Genomic DNA, 16,052 nt, shown 5'->3' on the forward strand with positions numbered 1-16,052 from the left:
GCTCTGCAATGCTTACAGGTGTAACAAGTAGTTAAAATATAACTGTCACTAAGTTAAACAGATAGGCCACTGCATATACATATAAAACAGCTCTGTTGAATAAGTAAGTCACTCCTATGCTTTTCTGATCATAGCCACACTTAATCTAAATTGTGAACTTTCTCTCCTATGTCTCCTCACCACACACACCCCACCTACAATAAGTATAATTGTTGGGTGTTTCGATGTGTCTTTGCCAATGAGCAGACAGATTTTAAGTGGAGAGGAATTATCCACTGTTATTGAGGAAGATGGAGAGCTCTTTTATCAATCATTCTTCCTCAAAAGCTAACAACAAAGTTTAATATTATGCACTCAAATACATATTTCCGTACCTAAATGAATGGCCTAATTATCAGAAGTGCTGAGCTCCATTAAAGTAAATGGGAATTACAGGTAATCAGCACCTCTGAAAATTCAGCAACTTATTTACATGCCTATATATAGATTCAGAAGCATAACTTTAAGCATCTAAATTGGAAAATTTTACCATGAAGGCTTAAGCCACAACATACCCATTTAAGTTAACCATTGTATGTAAGAAGGCGGACTCACCCCTGCAGCACCACCTGCTGGTCATCCAGGGAATTAGCTCTCCAGCCTCTGGAGCACCCTCTGCAGGCCAGTGATCCACCTGTCCTCTCCTTCTCAGCTCCCATTTCCCTCCCAGGACTCCAGTGCCCCTTGCTCTGGGTGCTGCCCCCTGGCAGTACCCACACACTAGGTCTCCCCTCCCAGGGGAACCCCCACCCCCTAGCCCCACCTTGCCTCAGCACTAGGCCACTGCCAGTCACCAACTAGCCCCCGGTCCCTCAGGCAGACTGCAGCATAGGCCACTCATCACTGGCAAGGAGGGTTTGGACCTGCTGCCTTGGTCTAGCCCTGGGCTGCCCTCTGCAACCCCCAGTACCCCTTGGCCTTCCGCTAGGCCGCAGCCTGGGGCTATCCAGGCTAGAGCTCCCCAGCTCGTCCCCAGCCCTGCTCCACTCAGGTACACAATCCCTAGCTTGCTACAGCCAGGCCCTTCTCTCTCTGCACTCAGAAAGAGGCTGCTGGCTGCCCTGGCCTTTATAGGGCCAGCTGAGTCTGTTTGGGGCATGGCCCCAGCTGCAGCCACTTCCCCCAATCAGCTCAGCCTAAAAGCTGCTTTCTCCAGCCACAGCCCCCTCTGGACCGGAGCGGGGTTACCACTAGTAGTAGCTTTCTTCTTCTAATTCAAATTTGGTTCAGAAAATAAAAGAACATGAAAAGAACGGAAGGCACCCAATGAAGTGGTCGTGAACAACGTCCTTATCATAAGTCAAACACTGATGTCTTTACTCAATTTTTACTGGGATCCTATTCAGGCCCTTGATTGCATAAGGTTCTCAGCATTTGGCCCTGCTGGTATATTGCTATCTTATCTGTTGCATTTTTTAGATCAGCCACAGTTGACTGTAGCCTACGTCAGTGGGTTGAAAAATCGAGACTTCCCTGCAAAACAGAAAAAACACTCCAAAGTCTGTAGTGTCAAAGTTTTATTCGTGTTGAGGTAGCCTGCCTTTTCGTGAAATAGTCAGCTAATATATTTACACAGCTTGCCTAGTGAGAACTTTAATTTTTATTGAGATTTTACAACATATGAGTAATGGAACAGCAAGCAATATTAATTACATGTCACAATATATTATTATTATACAATGGCAGCAGTAAATGTTGACGATTATTAAATGAAGCACCCTGCAGAGTTACACAGAATCCAAGAGCTTGATCACATGATTGGTGGATCATAAAAAGTACATAAGAGAGGGACAGAGAAAAGGGCAGACAAAGAAAACATAAAGGGTGTGTGTGGTTTTATGTAAGTATCTTCCCGACAAATAAGTAATGATATCAGTACTGAATGGCAGATTATTAGGTGGAATGGGTTTTGATATTAAGCTCTATTAGTGAATGCATAATGGAATCAAATCTGTCAGTTCAACCCGATTTACGCCACTTACTGATTTTGATTTTTCTCCATTAGAGCTGCGTTAGACAGTTCTTTTAACCACTCTGAAAAGCTGGGTGCTGCTGTGTCTCTTCAGTGTCTAAGGAAGATTCTTTTTGACTGTGTTTAGGACCATCAGTAACCAGCAGAATACAGGTCCAGTCACAGATGGATCTTCGAAGAAATTAAAGATTCACGTTCTATATGAGGGAGACAAACGTATTTTTAATATTGAGACTAGATTTCTACAAATTAAACCCCAGTGTTTCTCACAGCACCTTAATGTATTGGAGAAGGGGAGTTAAAACTAACAAAAGACAACAAACAAATTTTAGTTTCCTCTGTGTTTTGTGTAAAGAAGATGGTGCAGTCACTGCAGCTTGTGCTAATTTAGTCAAATTAGCACCCAAAGTGTCTTAAGCAGAAGGACAAGAGGACATAATTGTATTTGGCAGCCAAACAAGAACGCACAATTGTTTTTCTTTTTTTTTTTTATGTTAAAGAAACAGCTGCAGCTTTTTTGCTACCAGTGCATTCCCTTGTTGGGAATCTGAAATAAACTGTGTCAAATGAGTCATAACAGAACTTTCAAAACAACTTTTAAACTAAGTTACAGGACAGACGTATTTAAACATTGCTTAACTTACTGGTGAAAGCAATAGATAAGCCCCAATGGGCCAAATATTGACGGCAAAGCTGAGCCCATAAAGTCTCCATCCAAATGCATGTTCCTGTACAAAGTCACGTGCAAGCATTTTTGCACATGCATACATCTAAATAGCCCATTCGTACCTGCAACCACAGATATTTGCACATAAAATAGTTGCAAGCACAAATTTTGCACACATAGCTAACAAGCCCCATTTTGTAAATTTAGCTTTATATTTGTATGGATACAATAACGGTTAGCATGCAGCCTGCATTGCTTCTGAAACTATCAAGTAAAATGATAAGAAATGCACAAATTTCCAAAGGTTAAGCAGTTTGGATACTCCTTCACACTTACTCAAACGAAAGCTTTAGAAGCTGGGCTGGAAATCATACCAATTTGCAGCATTTACTGATTGTTCTCAGACTGGAACTAACACAAAAATAGCATTTTGTGATATTTCCAGGGCCGGCTCCAGGCACCAGCCGAGCAAGCTCATGCTTGGGGCGGCAGATTTCAAAGGGCGGCATTCCATCTAATCCTTTTTTTTTTTTTGGTTTTGGTTTGTTTTGCGCTTCACCGCTTTGGCCGCCCCTGCAGGTTTTTTCTTTTTGGTTTACTGCTCCCACCGCACTGTAGGGGGCGGAGGAGGGGAGCACCCTGCATCAAGCCCGGTAGGGCAGCCTGCGTCCTTCCCTGCCTGCCGAATGGAGCGGCGCGGAGCCCTCCCAGCAGGCAGCGCAGCGGGAGGGGCCGCGTGGCAAGCACCCGGATTAAGGAAGCCCTGGCTGCCCTCCTTCTCTCCCCTCCCCTCCTGCTAGCCGGGGAGTGCACTCCGCTGCCCAGGGTCTGCAGGGCCGGGAGTCCCCCTGCACCCACGCTCCCACCGCCCCGCAGGTATTTTTTGTTTGTTTTTATTTTTTCTTTCCTTCACCGTTCCGGCCGGGGGCAGGTTTGTTCCCCCCCTTTGCTGCTCCGGCCAGCCGGTTTGTTCTCCCCCCTCCCCCTTTGCCGCTCCGGCCAGGGGCAGGTTTGTTTCATGGGTCCCCCCTACCCCCTCTTTTGCCGCTCCAGACGGTTTGTTGTCTCCCCCACCCCCTCCGACAGGGGGCAGGTTTGTTTTCCTCCTCCCCTTCCCCACCCCACCCCCACCCCACCCCTGCTGCTCCGGCCGGCCGGGCGTTTTTTGCTTGGGGCGGCAAAAAAGCCAGAGCCAGCCCTGGATATTTCAGTACATCTGCTGCTGGTTCCCATCAGAATGAGGAAATGCTGAGGTGGGATATATGTCTAGGGAGAGAGATGGCATGACCAAACTTTTTCAAATCTCATAACTTTGGGTGGGGGTTAGTTTTGAGCAAAGATTGAGGGCAGTTCTTATTTTCTCTGACTCATTCCCCCATTCTCTAGTAATTGTTATCTTGTTATTCTGCTTTGCTCAGGCCCTTGAAAATTAGCCTGATACTACAAGATAATTACTATGGGACACATTTTAAGCCTTCACCCTTGGCAAACAGGCTGTGCACAGGGATAATCTGAAGGTACCTGAGAGATGAGATCTTTCATATGACCAAATTTTCAAATGTACCTATGTACGTTTCAACCAGGAAAAAATGCCCATGGACTCAGTGAATATGTAAAATCCCATAACTGCCTGAACAGATCACGTTTTCATTTGGGTGAGTAGCTGTTTACTGTGAAGTTAAATGGTTTACATGACCAAATGTAGGCTTTGTAGACACATCAGCTGTAGGTGCATTTTATTTGGCTGGTGCCACTTAATGTGTCACATTTAAAAATGCGGCTTAAATAGCATTCCTTCCAAAAATGACAGAAGAAGCTAATGCACAGATGTACTGCCACTTTGGAGGGAATCTATGCAACTATGCATTCAGATCAGCTAGTGCCACAACACACAGAATGCAATTTTTACCTGCTGTACACAGAGAGAGACTGAACACCAGAAAGCTGAGAACACAGCCCATTTTTGGTTAAGGTTTGTGCCTCCTAGCTTTGTTCAGGAACCTAAATACTATAGTGCTCAACACACTAGAACTATGATTACTAGATAGCTCAAACTTTTGAGATAAATACTTCGTAAAAGCAAAGAGGAGAAGATAGAATGGTGGCAAATTATTTTCATACAAAGAATTGTTGTATCTAGATGACTAGAAATCATTGCAACTGATGACAATGAAAGTGCTGCTACTATCAAGTTACTGTAGGAAAACATGGCAATGGCTGGGCACTTTTGCATAGTATAGGATATTGTTATGACAGCAATTTGAGATGTATTAGTGTAATATGATCTATAGCTAACCCTCAAATGGTTAAAGAGGGGCTTTTGGTTTGTTTGTGTGTGTGTGTTTGTTTGTTGGCATTAAGGATACACACTGACTTCACAGAACTATTCTGAAGCAGGTTGTAAATGATCTGATTCACAATAACATCCATCTTCCATGCCCAGAGAGAACAGGAGGAAATTAAATACCATACAAGTATTTTGCGGTAAAACTCATATTTGATGGAGCTAGTAAGAGCCCAGATGCTGCAGACAAAAAGCAAACGCTCATAATATTTGTTTTTTAAATGATTCATTCCTCTTTCATGAGCTTCTCTAAGCAGCTAGTTGCCTAAAACCTTTTAGAGAAAGAACACAGATTCTTAGATTTTTAAGACCAATATGATCACCTAGTTTGACATCCTGCATTACACAGGCCATAAAATTTTACCCAATGATTCCTGCAATGGGGCAAGTTATTCTTCCCTACTATACAAGTGTGCATTATCACGCCCAATTACGTGTGGGTGAACCAGAGCATCTCTTTCCTTCAATCTCAATGTAAAGACCCCATGTGATTATGAATGTATTACTGCAGCTGGTAAGCCATTCCATGGTTAGTTGCTCTTAGAGATACCCAGAGCCCAACAATAAATTCATTATTGTGTAGTTAATGTATAATCACTGTCGTTAAAAGGCAATTATTTGATCTTCTATATCTGCTGCTTCTTTCTCTCTTTTATCCCTCCTGAAATAGGCTGGCACTATGTCAGACTGTGGAGTATTTTTGAACAGGGTTTCACACTGGTCAGTGTTTGTAGCTCAGCATTTGATATCTCCAATAATAAACTATTCCTGGGGCTGTCTCTCAGTCCATGCGCCCAGATTCCCAGCCAGTACACAAAGGGATTGCCATTGTTGAAAGGGATTTAAATGCAAGCATTGCAGTACTGGATGCTTTCAGCTGCATCTTCTCTTCTGGGCCTGAGGCGCAGTGGGACAGCTCTTGTTGCTGACAATTCTGATGAGTCTGGAGCATGGTACGAGGAGAGAAAGCAGAAAGGTTCACAGGTTCCTTCATTTCCATCACCTTGTGTCACAGCTCAGATTGCGTGATTAATACAGGATGTGGGTTTCAGATACTATGCTGATGCATGAAACCAGCTCGCCATTCTGAGTCCCATTCAACTCCTATCAGAGCCCCTGACTCCAAAGAACTTGGCTTGGATCCTCTGGGCATTGCATAACACGGGTCAAGTTCACCACTATTGTCAGTGGGCAAAAGTTAATTGAAATCAATTCAGTTACAACAATGGTGACTGGTAAATCTGGCCCAATGACTTTAAAATTGGTTTAAACCAGTGTTCTTCACTATTTTTGAAGTGGGGGCCACTTTGGCAAAAAACCTTCAATGTGAGAGCCAAATGGGGTGGGGCCAAGGGGTTCGGAGTGTGGGAGGTGGCCCAGAGTAAGGCAGAGGGTGAGGTGCGGGGGTGAGGACTCTAGGGTGGAGCTGGGGATGAGGGGTTCAGGGAGCAGGAGGGGGCTCAAGGCTGGGGCAGAGGGTTGGGATGCAGGGGTGAGGGGGAGGGCTCTACCTGGGGGTGCGGGCTCTGGGGTGGGGCTGAGGATGAGGGGTTTGGCGTGCAGGCAGGCTGCCCTGGGGCTGGGGCCAGAGGACTCCCCCCAGCCCTCTCCCTTCTGGCACAGAGCTCCGGGGGAAGGGGTCCTCTGTCCCTCCTGCGGGCAGGCAACACGGGAGCTCCAGGGAAAGGGCATCTCTACCCCCGGCTGGCAGCAGGGAGTTCCGGGGCCGGGGGAGAGGCCCACAGCAGCCCTGCAAGCCCCAACTTGCTCCCCTCCCCAGTTCCCACTCACCCCTACCTCCCTCCTCTCCAGGTCACTGATGCGAGACCCTTTAGAGCTGCTGTGCGGCTATTTATAGCCTGCTGTGTGGTCGCGCAGCTTAAAGGGAACTTAGGGAGCCACACTTAGGGCCAACGGGAGCCGCCACTGGCTCGCGGGCCTTGCAATGAAGAACATTGGTTTTAACCCTTCATTGCCATACATCTCAGTAGTTTGCAGTGCTCCCCAGACTCTGGTAATTCCAGAACTCAGTTTAGTTATTCATGGGAATTTATGGAATGTTTACAAATATGAAGCTGAAGGCAAAATGTTTAAATGGCTGCCAGATCCAAACTGCAAATGCTCTCAAATACCTCCTTATTCTTCTATTATCTCCCAGTTAAAAGGATGTGGCAAAGAATGACAATTACCAGCTATACAAGTAGATTCGCTGACAACATCAGTGAGCTTCTGCAGCTATGGGGCTTCCAAGTGCCATAACATCCACCGCCACAGATAACTTGTCCTGAGCAGCAAGGCAGAATGGTCTGATAGGTATGTCTACCCTGCAATGTAAGCCCAGGGTTAGTGGGACCCGATCAATGGACCCTATGTTAGAGAACCCAATGCTTGAGCAGCTACATGGCTGGGCAACCCCAGGTAAAGAATTTTCTAGCCTGAGCTCGGAAGACGGGGCTCTGGCATTCACACTGCAGTAAGCAGCCACAAGTCAAACCAGCTATTTCCCAGATTCCCTAATACCTCCTGAAATGTGGCCGCTCTAGCCCTTTGATCATGATGCAATGTGGAAAAACTCGACTGTCCACCCTGCACATTACAGGAAGTTTGAACAGCCTGCCAACACATCCTGCCATGAGGTCATTTTGGTCTCCGTGCTGCCATCAATCAGAGACGATAATATGGAGGAGGTGCCATATGACTGGAGGGGACCTTCATAAATCATCTAGTCCAGTCTCCTGCATTGAGGCAGGATTAAGAATAATCTTCTAGAACATCCCTGACAGGCAATTGTCTAACTTGTTCTTAAAAACCTCCAACAATGGAAATTCCAAAACCTCCCTAGGTAATTTGTTCCAGTGCTTAACTGCCCCTACTGTTAGGAAGTTTTTCCATAATGTCTAACCTAAATCTCCCTTGATTCAGCCCATTACTTCTTATCCTCTTCTCAGTGGTTAAGTAGAACAGTTTATCATTCTCCTCTTTATAACAACCTTTTATGTACTTGAAGACTATCAAGTCCCCTATTAGTCTATTCTTCTCCAGGCTAAACAAACCCATTTTTTTCAATCTTTCTTTGTAGATCACGTATTCTAGAGGTTTAATCATTTTTGTTGCTCTCCTTTTGATTTTCTTCAAATTTTCTACAGTTTTCTCAAAGTGTGGTGCCCAGAAGTGGACACAGTACTCCAGCTGAGACTTTATCAGTGCTGAGTAGTATGGAAGAATTACTTCTCATGTCTTGCTTACAACAATCCTAATAATACATCCCAGAATGATGTTTTCTTTTTTTGCACCACCATTATATCATTGAATCACATTTAGTTTGTAATCCACTACAACCACCAGATTCTTTTTTGCAGTACTCCTTCCTAGGTAGACATTTCCCATTTTGTATTTGTGTAACTGATTATTCCTTCCTATGTACAATATCTTGCGTTTCTCCTTATTGAATTTCATCTTATTTATTTCAGACCCTTTCTCCAGTTTGTCAAGATCGTTTTGAAGTCTAAGCCTGTTCTCCAAAGCACTTGCAACCCCTCCCAGCTTGGTATCGCCTGCAAACTTTATAAATGTACTCTCTGTGCCATTATTCAAATCATTTATGAAGATGTTGAATAGAACTAGATCCCTGCAGGACTCTGCTCTAAGTGCACTTTTACAATCAGTTGTGTACCCAGCTTACAGAAAGTTCATCTAGGCTATATTTGTCTAGTTTGTTTATGAGATGGTCAAGCAAGACCGTCACAAAAGCCTTGCTAAAAGTGAGATATACCACATCTATTCCCCTCCCCCACAATCAAAAGGCTTGTTACCCTGTTTCTGGATTGTGCTTTCATGCCTGTTTTAGGAAATGGACAGAGCTTCCAAGAGATGATGCTGGACATTTTGGCAACATTTTCTGACTCACCAAAGGCACCCGACAGAGCTTATGATGGAGCAGGAGGAGGACACAGACACAGAAGCCTCAAACTGGCTGATGCTGCTCATAACACTCAGTACAGCCATTGATACCTCCTATGTAGACTGGTGATTCTGGAGTAGGGCCAAAGGCACACACTGGTGGGACCACATCATCTTGAAGACCTGGGATGACCAGCAGTGAGACCAGAACTTTTGCATGAAGAAAGCTACATTTCTGGAGGTTTGTGAGCAGCTTCCCCGGACTCTCCAATGTAAAGACACGCACATGGAGGCAGTCATGCCGGTCCTGAAGCAAGTTGCTATAGCCATTTGGAAGCTGGCTATCTCAGACTGCTACAGTTCTGTTTCCAACCTGTTTGGTGTTGGAATGTTGACTGTGGGGAAAGTGGTAGCAGAGGTTTCTGAGGCAACGAAGTCTCTGGTTTGCCCCAAGATGGCAGGTTTAGAATATTGCTGAAGTAATTGCTTCCCTTGAGAGAATGGGATTGCCAAACTGCGCAGGGGCCTTAATGGGACTTGTGCCCATAGTTTGCCTTCCTCTAGGAGAACGAGTACATAAACCACAGAGGGTACAACGTTGTTTATGTAGGCCCTCATGGACCAGAGTTTGATTTATGAATATCAACATGGTTTGCACTGGGAAAGGTCATGATATCATGATTTTTAGCCAATCGGGAGCCTACATTCATGGACAGGCTGGAACATTATTCCCACCAAATGACATTGGTGTTTCTGTCCCCACTGCATTCCAGGGATCCCACGTATCTCCTTTTGCCTTGGCTTATGAAACCTTACCCTGATATCAGAGGCCATGGCAAAAGATGGTTTAATTACACTCTCAGCAGCTGTGGAACGGTTTTGAATATGCTTGTGGCAGACTGAAATTCCATTGGAGATGTCTACAGACCCATTTGGATTCCAGTGTCATTAATGTAGTGCACATTACTGTGGCTTGCTGTGCTCTTCTCAATATTTGTGAAGCCGGAGGTGAGCCATTTCCCCCTGAATGGACCTATGACAGCGAGTGGCCACTGAATTGGTACCCTCAGCCAGAAAGGGCACTGAAGCTGGATACACCCAGGCAACAGAAGTCAGGGCTGCTTTATGCTCCCAATAAGGACAAATGCAAAGTACTCCACTTAGGAAGGAACAATCAGTTGCACACATACAAAATGAGAAATGACTGCCTAGGAAGGAGTACTGCGGAAAGGGATCTGGGGGTCATAGTGGCTAAATATGAGTCAACAGTTGCAAAACTCTGTTGCAAAAAAATGCAAACATCATTCTGGGATGTATTAGCAGGAGTGTTGTAAGCAAGACACAATAAGTAATTCTTCTGCTCTACTCCACACTGAGTATTGTGTCCAGTTCTGGGTGCCTCATTTCAGGAAAGATGTGGACAAATTGGAGCAAATCCAGAGAAGAGCGACAAAAATGATTAAAGAACTAGAAAATATGAGGGAAGATTGAAAGAAATGGGTTTGTAAGTCTGGAAAAGAGGAGACTGAGCAGGAACATGATAACAGTTTTCAAGTACATAAAAGGTTGTTACAAGGAGAGGGGAGAAAAATTGTTCTTCTTAACCCCTGAGGATAGGACAAGAAGCAATGGGCTTAAATTGCAGCAAGGGAGGTTTAGGTTGGATATTAAGAAAAACTTCCTAACTGTCAGGGTGGTTAAGCAGTGGAAGAAATTGCCTAGGGAGGTTGTGGAATCTCCATCATTGGAAATTTTTAAGAGCAGGTTAGACAAACAGCTGTCAGAGATGGTCTAGATCAGGGATTCTCAACCTTTTTCTTGCTCAGCCCCCCTCTTCCCCCAACATGCTATAAAAATTCCACAGCCCAGCTGTGCCACAACAACTATTTTCTGCATATAAAAGCCAAGGCTGGTGTTAGGGGGTATCAAGGAGGGCAATTGCCTGATGCCCCACACCATAGGGGACAACATGAAGCTAAGTTGCTCAGGCTTCGGCTTCAGCCGCAGGTGGCTCGGGGCCCCAGGCTGCAGTCCCGCCTAGCGGGACTCCGACTTTCTGCCCTGGGCCCTAGCAAATCTAATGCCAGCCATGCTTGGCGGACCCCCTCAAACCTGCTTGCAGTCCCCCAGGGTTGAGAACAACTGGTCTAGATAATACTTAGTCCTGCCATGAGTGCGGGGGACTGGACTAGATGACCTCTTGAGGTCCCTTCCAGTCCTATGATTCTATGATTATGGACTTGGACTTGCATGGGCCAATGGAAGAGGGGAAATAGTACCTTTATGAATGTGCTTGTGGAGGGTGGGGGAAAGGGCTGATTGATTGTGGATTGTTGGGGGGTTGATTGCCATGCAATGTATTTATGAATGCCCTCACCACTTATCAAATAGGACGCTGTGGGGGTGCTTGATTCCCAGTATGGGTTGATGTAAGGAAGCAATTGATGTATGGATTGATGCAATCTATGTACCAAGGAATAGTGTTTGCATACTAATTCCTAATTGTCCCTGATCATGTGTTTACCTTTATTGTATGATGTGATGAAGCGATATCAATAAACTTTCTTGATCAAATAAAAAGCTTTATTTATGAACATGACTTAGAAAAGTCTAACATTAACCCATTACCTGGCAGCCAGCTGCCATTACCACACTAAAACACCTGTCACGACAAAACCTGACAAAAAAGTGCATGAACAAACACAGTGAAACTATGTTCAAGACAGAAATTCCCTACTGTTGTATGTCCCCTGGCCTGCTGTTCTCCTTTCCTTTTCTTCCACATTTGCTGCACACTTGGCACTGAGGAAGTGGGGTGGAAGGAACCACTGGGCTGGGGGTCGACATGGAGGACTTCATGGGGCAAAGCTGCCCTGCCCAGTTGCTCAGAGGGGCTGACTGGATAGGCCACTCAGCCATGGAGTGGCCCAAGCTGTTTCTGGACTTCAGCACAGGGTATCACAGAGGGAACTCAGGCCATGGTGTGGGTGATGCAGCAGAAACCAGTACTCTTGCAGACATTATTGATAGCACCTGCTCAGATTGTTCTTTCTGATGAGCTCTGTCATCCTCCCTTAGCTGCCATTCCTGTTCCAGGAACTGTGAAAAAAGGGCCTGCTCCTGTGCTGAAACCCTGTCCTCAATCCGTGCAGCCATTCTGAGTCTCTCCTCTTGCCTCTTGCCATAACTTTCCTCTAGCCACAAGTCCCTCTGTTTTTGGTATTGGTCCTGCTTCTAGGCCCTGTGCCGAACTTCAGCCATAAGTTCATCAGAGAAATGCTTCATCTTGGAATTGTCCGTGAAAGTTCATCGATCAAGGCTCCTGCTGCAGTGTGGTGGCTGTGGAGGTGCTGCAGGCTGTAGAGATCAAGGAGCCTGGAACAGGACAAGACACAGAGGGTTATTGTCTCAAAGAGCTCCAGGCAGGAGCACAGAAAAAATCCTTGTGGAATTTCAAGGACATAAAATGTTACTTTCCCAGACTGAACTTCAGTATATTGTGAGAGGGATGCTTCAGACCACAGAAGCTCCCTGGACACACCTGGGTTACTGGCAGCGAAAGAAGTGCAAAGACAACGGCAAGTTTAACCCCTCCACCCCCCACCCCCAAAAAATAAATAAATTGCAGAACTTGGGCTTGTGGGGCAATCTGACCATGCTACGAAAGGATTTTACTATCATTTTAGGCCTTCTGCATTTTGGAGCACGTAACAGTTCTTGTGGTGCCGTGCAAAGGGAGATGTTATTCCAAGCTGCCAGTAGGAAACCAGCAGTGTGTACAGCCAAAGTATTAAAATGTACAGTGACTAAACAGCACATCTACAAGTGAAGTGGGCTTGGCAGCTACCAAGGTGGCCCAGCAAAATATGCCCTTCCCCAAAATGTGCCTACCTATCTGGAGTTCCTGCTACAGGAACGGTTTGCAGCTATCAGCACCCAGGATTGGGTCAGAATTCATGAGAGATTCAATAGAATGCTGCCTTAGCTTCCACATGCTCAGCCTATTATGACTTCATGTAAACACAGACCTCCACTGTCACCCTCCTTACCCTCTTCCCCCCATCTCCCAGCACATAACTGGACAACGTTTAAAACCCAAGTCGTACTTGGAACAAATGTTTTTGTCACCTATGGACTGCAGTTAACTGAAATGGGCTAGATTTGTAAATGGAACACATTTCCTCCTCGCTCCACCCCTCCACCCCCATCAACAGTTCACTATTTCCAGCAGTATTTCCTTACATCATTGTTGAGTGATTACAGAGCAATGTGCTTAGAGGCACGGTAATGTAAGGTTATTACTTTTAAGAAACAGGAATGCCCTAGCAAAACTCTGCACCTTTCCAGTAAAAATTCACTTTCAAGGGGTTTTTTTGTTTTATTTTGTTTTTTTTACTGTTTGCATTTCCCAGTCACCATTCTGATGGTTGGGGAGAGAGGGTGGGAAACAAGCCACTGGCATACTGCTCCAATAATTTTTGCGTTGGTTCATAGAACAGAAATCCCTTCTATTCCTATATTAATAAACATTAAAATAGAGCCTGAAACTTACCAGGCTCTGGGGTGGCTTCTATCAGTTTCACATCCACTGCCAGTTCCACTGCAGGCCATTCCTCAGGTGGGGCATCAAGAAGCTCTTCCAAATATGGCCCCAGGATGTGCTGCCCCTAAAGTAAAGCTTCCTTTGGGACTGGTTTCAACAACAGTCACCGCGCTGGCCTCACTTGGCACCTGCTGCTGGCTCCTATCAATCCCCAAGCTGGATTCTGGGGCCAGCAGGGCCCTATCACGGCTCACCAAGTCATCATGCACCATGATTGGCTCTGTACCCAGCAACCAGCCAAACTCCTCATAAAAAGGCATGATGTCAATGAGTTGCCCGAGGTGCAGTTCTGGTCCCTGGTTTTCCAGTACTTGGTCTTGAGCTTCTTAATCCACTCCCTCCACTGATCACCAGTCCGGTAGATTTCCGATACTGCTAACTTCTTCGCTATTTGCTGGTCTGCATGGTCACTCCTGGTACTTTTACTAAAGTCCATTGTTTTGCTGGCCTCACACCAAAGATTAATCAAAATCTGGGTGTGCTCCCATGACCATGAAGCAGCTCACTTTGCAAAGGATTCTTCTGGTCATCCTCCATTGTAAACAGAGAAGGTTCTCCAAAGGTGTGTTTGCAGCTCAGAGGTAATAAAATAATGGAAAGGTTAAATGCTAACTTGCCGAACTCCTGCACTAGAACAAAGGGGGTTGCTTCCATTTCCCTGGAGTCAATTGGTGATGCTTGCGATAGAGGACAAAGGTCGTCAGTGTATGAGATTGTGAGATACTTTTGGTGGACTCCCAAGACCCGAATCGGGAGGCTGCATCTACACTGTAAAGCAACAGATCTTGAACCTTGGGTCCTGTCTTGACTCAAACTCAAGCCCTGTACCCACGCAGAGTCTTAGGACCCTGGGTCTGAGCCACGTCTGAGAGCTTTGTGTGAAAATGGAAACAGGGTTTGGCCTCAAACCTGAGTCTGAGCCCAGGCTTACAATGCAATGTAGACATATCCCTGGGAAGGAGAGACCCACAGGGTATGTTATATTCCAAGGCAATTGGGATCTTGAAATGTCAGGGTCCTCACTAAAAAAATATAAACTCTCAAGTAAGTAGCACGCAATGGATCTGATTTTCAGACTGGATTTAAGGAACAGAACACCCCTCACCTCCTGGAACAACCACCATCTTGTGCAGGCTGAGATCAGAACCCTCCTCCATCTTCAGACAAGAAGTAGCAACCAAAACAATCTAGAACCCAGCATAATTTCAAAACAGCCTTGCTGGTGATTCCGCCCCACCAAAGGGCATGGAATAGAACAACTAGTGGGTCCCCATTACCAGTCACTAAGCCCGGCTATTGAGACTCTGGCATCTTCTCTTCCTATTGTCCCTACAGATCTCCAAGGTTCCCTGATGACTATGCACAGCAAAAGAAGAAGCAAAAAATGTTTCTCGTGTCAGTGGTGGAAAACAGCAGCAGTTGCAGACAGGCTCCAGCACAAGGAATTCTTGCAAGTTTATACCCTGGCCATGAAAGTTAACCCAGAATTCACCCCTCCACTCCAGAATACACCACCTCCCACTGCAGAGATCCAATTCTCAGAGAACGATCACTTGCATCCAATGTGGCCTCTTGAGGCAGCTGAGAACAGTGCATGGGCAGGCTGGGAAGGATCAGGATACAGAATCCACTGCTATGAGAGCCCTCAGTCCTCCCCCACATAAGGGACTGAATAATGTATGTCAGCATTGAAAGAAATAGCCTCCCTAGAACAATTCTGCAGCTATTCTGCAGCATCTGGTAGGTGGATTCTTCACCCCTCTCCTGCACATCAGTCTAGCTACTCAAGCTGGCTGCAGACTCTGCATTTTCTCCTAGCTGAGTGGGTTTGAGGCCTTTAGGCTCTCACAGCACTACTAGTAAATGTCGTTCAACATCATTATGCAGCAAAGAAAGTCATTAAGAACAACCACCAAAGTACTTTTGTGATGTCTTGTAGCTAATTATTAAAGTTCTCTACAGTTTACAGTTGTCTTGGATTACCTGGAATTTCTTGCCCTCATTCCTTGAAGAAATAGTTTAAACACAGAAAAAAATACTAATGACTCTTCTCTCTTACACTGTTTTCACAACAATGTAACTACATTGACTTCAGTAAACATATGATCTGAGAATAGAAGCAGGCCCTAACAATCTCAGTTTAGTTAAGCCAACTTCAGGGACTTTGGTCTTTAATGTGCTTCTAGTGTTTTCCAAACGATATAAGCAAATAATCTTGCTAAAGGATGGGATCATAACTGTAGTGTTTCCTGAACTATTGTTTTACCTCAGCTTTATCCTCTTTGTACTGTTTAGCACAACAGGAACTTTCTGTAGGAAGCAACAGCATTAACTTCACCCAAAAGAGCTGGACGATGTGGGAGAAGGAAGGGGTGAAAACATGGGTCTGATCATGCCCCTCTCTACTTTGACTAACAGAGCTCCCCACAGGCAGAAGGGAGCGTATGCTGCATCCTATCCAAATCATAGTGTGGAATATCTCCAGGGGCCTTCCACTGCAGCACAACCCCTGCATGTCCCCTTTGCC

The 16,052-nt window shown here is 45.4% G+C and overlaps 1 long non-coding RNA gene across 2 annotated transcripts; it reads left to right on the plus strand.

Annotated features, from left to right (window-relative positions):
• The first annotated feature begins 3,414 nt into the window (after positions 1-3,414).
• On the plus strand, positions 3,415-11,486 carry LOC135982182 (uncharacterized). Of its 2 annotated transcripts, XR_010599396.1 has the most exons (4): positions 3,415-3,554; positions 4,097-4,333; positions 7,181-7,335; positions 8,493-11,486. It is a non-coding gene; the product is annotated as an uncharacterized LOC135982182 (long non-coding RNA). The 2 variants fall into 2 exon arrangements; XR_010599397.1 differs by lacking the exon at positions 7,181-7,335.
• Positions 11,487-16,052: the final 4,566 nt, after the last annotated feature.

The sequence above is a fragment of the Chrysemys picta genome, chromosome 3 (genome assembly GCF_011386835.1).
Source record: "Chrysemys picta bellii isolate R12L10 chromosome 3, ASM1138683v2, whole genome shotgun sequence".
In the NCBI taxonomy this organism is placed as follows: domain Eukaryota; kingdom Metazoa; phylum Chordata; order Testudines; family Emydidae; genus Chrysemys; species Chrysemys picta.